The sequence below is a fragment of the Macrotis lagotis genome, chromosome 8 (genome assembly GCF_037893015.1).
Source record: "Macrotis lagotis isolate mMagLag1 chromosome 8, bilby.v1.9.chrom.fasta, whole genome shotgun sequence".
Lineage (NCBI taxonomy): Eukaryota > Metazoa > Chordata > Mammalia > Peramelemorphia > Peramelidae > Macrotis > Macrotis lagotis.
The window spans coordinates 80,884,349-80,890,348 of record NC_133665.1 but is presented as its reverse complement, the minus strand read 5'-3'; the positions used below and the strand labels follow the sequence as shown (position 1 = coordinate 80,890,348).

Below are 6,000 nucleotides of genomic sequence, written 5' to 3'. Positions count from 1 at the left end.
ACCCTAAGAAATATATTTATATTTATGTGGTCGGGGGAAAAAGTTCGTGTAAATAAGTGAGGTATGTGCATATATCAGTCAAAGGAATTCAAGATTTAATCATTATCACAGTTAGTGTGCAGTACATTTACTGTATTCTGGAGAGTGGATTTCAGTCCATTGTGAAGCTGAGAAACTGACCTTTATGCAGCCCGAGTAAAAACTGCTAAGAGTTGTGAAACACAAAACGTTGTGGTTTACGGTTTTACATTTGAGGTTTGATGTTTTCATTTAATGGTCTGGAAGATGGGGAAAGCTTCAGTACTGAAAAGTCCCTATTAAACCAGATGTGGGACAAAGGTCAAGCACTCATACTCATTGATACAATATCCTTCAGATTTTTACTTTACTGATGGGTAGCAGAGGGGAAAAAACTGCTGAGTAGTAAAAATATTTGAGTGCTAATTTTAATTTATCCTTCTGATATCGTTTCTGTCCACTTGAAAATGTTTTTTTATTGAATGTAATGAATTTTATAGCCTCGATATTTTTATTAAAGCAAATAAGAAATTGATTAGCCATTTTCTCATGTAAATGTAGACAATTTCATTGTTAACTTCCAAATTAAATTTTCCTATTATTTTTCATCAGGCATTTTAATTGGGCATGTATTTAATTTTAATAGACACATCAGTAGCATAATTATAGGCTGAATGGTGATATACACATCTGTAACTGTTCTTTAAGATTCTGATATCACAAAGAAATGAGAAAATGTAATTTAATAGTTATTTACCATGTATTCTAAGTATAAAAATATTTTAGAAAATAATACTTCTACAGTAATACAAGAAAAATAGAAAATACATTTATTGTGTATTTGCTTAATAAGTTATTTCATTTTAAAATCCCTTGTAAAATATCCTCTTACTTTTGAAATTACTATTTCTGAATTTATTTTCTAGTTTTATTTTCTTTTCACTTACAATGACACCTCTGAAAGGACAATTTGGAGGAAGGGACCAGCAAATCTGACTGAGTTATTCATCACTGTTTACCCTTCACAGTACAGCATTCTTTAGCACTTAAAGACTTTAGAAACCAGAAACTCTCAAACAACTATTTCCAAAAAATCATATAAATATATCTGCTTGCTTATTTTCATGAGTCAGAATGGCAGGCTTAAGTGGGTAACACACTGACTTAATTATGGAAGTAAAAATATTATATCATTTTACTGTAAGGAGCTGGTACCCAGGCAAATGATTATATCACTCTTTCCAAAATGGTTAAGGATGTTATAGAGTATGCATTAAATATATACATATATATATGCATATATATGTATATATAGTGAATGAGCTGAGTAATCAAAAGCAATTAGTTTGAGGTACCAATGTAAAACTAAAGCCTAAACTATGCAATTGGTAGAATTCTTCATGGATAAAGCTGTAAGATTTCTTTGGATATTTGGAAGATGCAGTATTAGTTTCTGAATTGACTCATTTCTTTACAGTAATGCACAGGGGCTAATCATTAAGAATATATTGAGAATCAGTTCAGATTTCAATTTGTAAATCAATATGCATAAAATGTAGACAGACATAGTGAGACAGTATAAATTTAGATTTATATGTATATATATATAGATACAAATATACCAAAATATACACATGTATATATATACATATACATGTATATATTTTTAAAATATGTATTTGAGTCCTGGTATTTCAGCAGTCACATTATTAACAGGAACATTTTTCTTATTTAGCTTTGACCTCAGGAGACACCAAAGAGTTCCCAGGTTCCCTGTGGGGGTAGGGGAGCCCGTGGATATTTCTTTATCTTGAAGTTGTGCTGTGCTGGTGATAGGGGTACAGATAGTAAGAAAAATAACTAGTATAGATTAGGGAGGGGAAGGGAAATGGACTCAAGAATCATTGTCTTAATTGACAATATTGGTTTAAGTACCAAGAGAACCAGGCACAATTTTGTAATTGTTGACGAGTTGAGACAATTTCAATACTTTGGATTGTTTATATAGGAATTTTTGTGAATTTTATTTGTGTGTGCCTCCGGAGGCATATAAACTTGTGTGGTACTTTTAGAGCAAATGCTGGTCAGACATCCCCAAACCAAGAAGTGAGGTTCTTTCCTGGTCCAAGTAATGGAAGAGGTGAATAACTTTTCTGGTTGCTTCTTGGGTTCAAAAGGCCACTTATCTTAATCTATTTTTAAAATATTTATGCATATACACATGTAGAACACTGGTCATTCAGTGATGGGTATGAAAATGAAGCTTAGCCTCCTCCTTATATCCTAAACCTGAAAGTCATTAGGTGGATTGAAAATGATATTATTAAGATAGGAAAAAAAAATCTTTCCCTCCCAAAGGCATAGAATCCTTAACCTTCCCCTCCAGACTTTTATGGAAAGGTCAGTGAATGGGATGGGGTGGAGACTATGGTGGAAGGCAATCAATATTTGCAGTTGTTTTGAGATGTCTGCCTGTAAGCTTAAGGGGTTTAGTCTTCTGGAGGTCACCGAAAGGCCCCAAAGCTGTTAGAGCTTGCTTTTTACCAACACATGGGTATGGGGGGGGGGGGAAACGTCTGTCACCTGGGGCACCAGCAATCCCATTTGAAATGAATAAACCTTCTGCTAGTTTGAGAAAATGTTCCACTTTTCTCTCCCAACTCTTTTCTAAAGGTGGCAGGAAGAGGGGAGAAGGGAAAGGGATTTTTTTTTAAGAAATAAAAGAATCCTGAAATATAAATTCCATTGAAGTCTGCTTGCAGTTGCTGAGTGGGCTACTGTAGTATATACCATGTCAAAATTCCTATACTGGGAGCTATCCCATCAGTCTCCTGCATAGGTTAAAATGTGCCAGCCTTACTTCTTGTTTAACCCATTCAATGCAGGAATGAGAGAAAATCAGAAAGAATGGGAGCAAGATTAAGGTCAAAGCCCCCCTCAAGAAGGTTTCCAGACATCTTTGAAGAAGTCTACCAAGACCTTTTGGAAACCTGTCTAAGAAAAATAATAGGAACCTTGGACAAGGGAGCATGTGGAGCTCAGAAAGGGTTGGCCATTTCTTTCACTTCCAAATGGAATAATTGACTTCTGTTGCTGGGAAGAAACAACCTGTTCCACTCAACCAAATTCATCAACTCCTCTTTCTGGTCAACTATTCCTAGAAAGGAAAGGTCTCAAGAGTTACTTGGCATAAATAGATTAAGAAAGAAATGTTAGTTTTACTGGTGTGTCACCTACCTCCCAGTTAGGAGCTTCTGAGAGCAAAGGGTGGAGTCAGAGAGTATAAAATATACAGACACCTAACAGTCCCCTTCCCCTCTCTTCTCTTTATTATCGTTCTCCCACCACACTTTTTATTTCTTCTCTCTCTATGTCTCTTTACCCCTCCCTGGATGGGGAGCTCAATTTGGTAAGGGAAGAAGTGAGTAGAAACATTAAGTTACCTTGATCACTGAGTACTGTACAACAAGACACACTTCAATTTTTAGCATAGCACATGAAGATAAGAATGAGGGACATTTTGCCTCTAAACAGTGCCTCTCTTTGGGGGGGGGGGGCAATACCAATGGTTAGTGGTTCTTACCTGGAGCCTGGCATGAAGTCTTCTGTACTGCTTCTGCTGCTGGAGTTAACTGGTACTTCTGTTGTTGCTGCTAAGTCAGGGATATTCATTCTAATTAATGGTTGTAATCTCTCTTTGGCTTTAGAAAATTTTGGATGTGATCTTGATTTGAGGGTAAGAGTAAGGGGAAGTATTTTCTTTGGGGGTTGGGGGGTGGGGAGAGGGAAGCACTGCAGGGAGAGAATGGATATGCCTGTGGAGAAACTTGCCCAATTTTTAAGAATAGGTTCCCCCACCCCCTTTCTTTTTGCCAAAGGATAAGGGCTCGTTCAGAGCTTGGTCTGGGCGCCAGTATTTTCATTAGGTCTAGTAGTGGTGGTGGTGGTGGTAGGGGTGTGTGTGTGTGTGTGTGTGTGTGTGTGTGTGTGTGTGTGTGTGTGTGTGTGTGTAAGTGAGAAATAGATATAAGGGCTCAGTTTTTTAATAAAAGATCTGAAGCAATGATTTGGGTACAGATGCAGATATTCAAAAGAGATACCTTCAAGGACACTAGTGAATTTCTCCGCTAAGGGGAACGTCTTTCACGGTAAATTAACTCCACTTAAATTGAATATTTATTCAAAAGAAAATGCAGTAGGATCATCAAGTTTTTTGGAGTATATGGGATTTGGGAAGGGAAAGCTGGCTAGGAAAATGCCTAATATAAAGGGATTAGGAATGAAGAGTAGCGTGGATAGATTTTAGGATTTATAAAGTCACGGAGTAAACAGTGCTTGGAGGTAAACTCCGTGTCTTCTCATTACTGCAATCAATACATGCTATCAGCTTCTTTATTACTTTAAAAATCGACTAAAAGGAAATTAAGGTGGTTTGAACGCTTCATATGTGATTTAGCAACGCGCTTTGCTAAAGGGTATGCCCAAAGTTTCCTGAAGGGTTAACTAGCTGGAGTTCTTGCAGTTTCCTCGAATTTACCTGTCTAACAGGAGGACCCCCCCCTTCTTCCCGCCCCCTTCTCCCCACCCCCAGTGCCTTTCTTCTTTTGCCTCCGAAGTTTATAGGGACTGCAGCTGGTAGACTTGGCAAGCTCTCCTCATTAAGAGCCCTCTTTGAAAACGGGCTGTGTTTGAGCATTTCCCTAATGAGGACAGGACGGGGTTAAAAAGTGACCATTTCATGGTTGACTTGAACCTGCCTACTTTTCTTGATGTGTCGTTGTGAAATGCTTGATGTGAATAACTCCCACTTGGAAAAGGAAAAAGTCACTGGTTCCTTCAGGACAGCTTGGGGGGGGGAGGCGGGGGAGGGGAAGAATAGTGGGGGCCAGGAAAAGGCGGGGGGGGGTACAGAAAAGAAAAAAAAATTGAGAGTACTTAAAAAAAGAGTAAAGTGCAAACGAGGCAGTTGCAGCGGCGGCGGCGGCGGCCACACCAGCAAGCGCAGAGTCTGCAGGCTGGGCAGCTCTGGGCTCCGTCCTGCGGGGACTAGTTGGCTAACCGCAGCTCGGGGCTGGTCCAACTCCACAGGCCCCCAGTGCCCACCCGCCTCTAGCTGGGGTTTAAACAGCGTGGGTGCAGGAGGCACTCGCTTTCCTCCATTGTCTGAAATACTCTCCCTCAGCTTCTCCATCCCTCCGCGTTTTGAAAAATTGCTTTTGGGTGGGGAGGGGTGCAGCAGGGAGAAAAGAAAGGCGTTAATGGCCAAAGCGCCTCCCAAGAAAATAGCCCAAATAAAGTTCATTCACTCTGCCTCTAGTGAGAATCCAGTCTTTCAGACTTGGGGGGGGGGGTTGGTGTGGGGGAAAGCTATTCTGGAAGATTGAAAACAGACCCCGAGAAAGGAAAACGCCGCTACTGGGGTCGACGTTGCCTCCGGAGCTCAGGAGACACGCGCGCGCGCGCGCGCACACACACACACACACACACACACACACACACACACACTCCACCCTGGGGCGCGAGGGGTAAGGGCTCCGATGCCGCACCGTTGCCCCCACCCTTCTTTGCACCCCAATAGGGAGGAGAAGGGGGGAGGGAGGCCTCGCTTCCGTAGGCGCCCCGGGCCCCCGGGGGTGGAGACTCGCTGTGAGCCTATGTAGTCGTGTGGAGGAGAGGAGAGGGGGAGGGGAATGTGGTGGTGGAGGAGGAGGAGGAGGAGGAGGAGGAGGAGGAGGAGGGAGGAGGAGGCGGTGGCTCCCGGGCCCCGTCCTACGGCTTTGAGTGAGCAAGGCCACGTGCAAGGGGCACCCCGGGGGAGGGCGGCAAATCTCGCAGAACCGCTGCAGGCAGCTTCTTCTCCGTTACCCGGAGGCTTTAGTCCAGGCTGAGGGAGACCCCAGTGAACTCCCACCTCAGTGCAAACACTCCCTTTCCTCTGTCCCGGACTCTTAAAGGTGCAGCTTATGGGGAAATACCGAGGAA

General features: G+C 41.8%; 1 long non-coding RNA gene across 1 annotated transcript in view; it reads right to left on the bottom strand.

Moving 5' to 3' along the window:
• The window catches only part of LOC141495789 (uncharacterized), a 23,602-nt gene extending 19,559 nt beyond the window's left edge, over nucleotides 1-4,043 (bottom strand). The window contains exon 1 of the long non-coding RNA XR_012470853.1: nucleotides 3,602-4,043. This is a non-coding gene — a long non-coding RNA (uncharacterized LOC141495789). The remainder of the gene's footprint in view (nucleotides 1-3,601) is intronic.
• Between the last annotated feature and the right edge of the window lie 1,957 nt (nucleotides 4,044-6,000).